Here is an 835-nt window from a genome sequence, read left to right on the forward strand (position 1 = left end):
GTCAAAATACAGCCTCTAGGGATCAATTTCTATTTGAGTTTGACACCATGGCTTAGATCATAAGCTCCAAAAGGACGGGACCATTACTCATCTCAACTTCCTATCTCTCCCAGCTACCTACCTAATGTACACACGGCCACCCACAGTGAAGACAGAATCATGGCTTGGAGCTGGAAAAGGACCCAAGCCACACCCCAACAGAATCCTCCCTATAACGCACTCAAGGCATCATCCAGCCTCTGCTTGAAGACCTCCAAGGAGGGGGCCTCCACTGTCTTCCCAGGCAGTTCATTCTACCTTCAGTTACCTCGAAGTGTTAGGAAGTTTTCCCCCCCGACATCAAGTCTCACTTTTACCTTTTTGTAAGTTCTACCCATTGCTCTAGTCCAGCCCTATGGGGAACAACAGCCCTTCAAATACTTGAAAACAAAAATGTGTCTCTCTTGCCCCCTCTCAGCCCTAGTCTTCTCATCTATAAGTTGAACACCTCCAGCTCCTTCATCCAATTCTCATGTGACCTGAGCCCAAGGCCCTTCACCAGTTCTCCCATCTGGCTACTCCAGTTTAGAAATGCCCTCCTTAAACTGTGTTACCCAGAACTGAACAGAGTACTCCATGTGAGTGCTAATGAAGGCACAGTACAGTGGAATTATCACCTCCCTATTCTCAGAAGCTTTGCTTCTCTTGACAGCCCAAGATCACATTAGGGCTTTTTTTTTTTTGGCCGCCCCATCTGTCCTTGCATATTGAGCTTGTGGTCCAGTAAGACCTGCAGAGTTTTTGGAATTCCCTTATTTAAGTGACTTACCCAAGATCAAATGGCTATTCAGTAGCA

The sequence above is a fragment of the Petaurus breviceps genome, unplaced genomic scaffold, assembly GCF_028583685.1.
Source record: "Petaurus breviceps papuanus isolate PSGF00001 unplaced genomic scaffold, PetGlider_PUasm1.0 90535, whole genome shotgun sequence".
Taxonomy (NCBI): domain Eukaryota; kingdom Metazoa; phylum Chordata; class Mammalia; order Diprotodontia; family Petauridae; genus Petaurus; species Petaurus breviceps.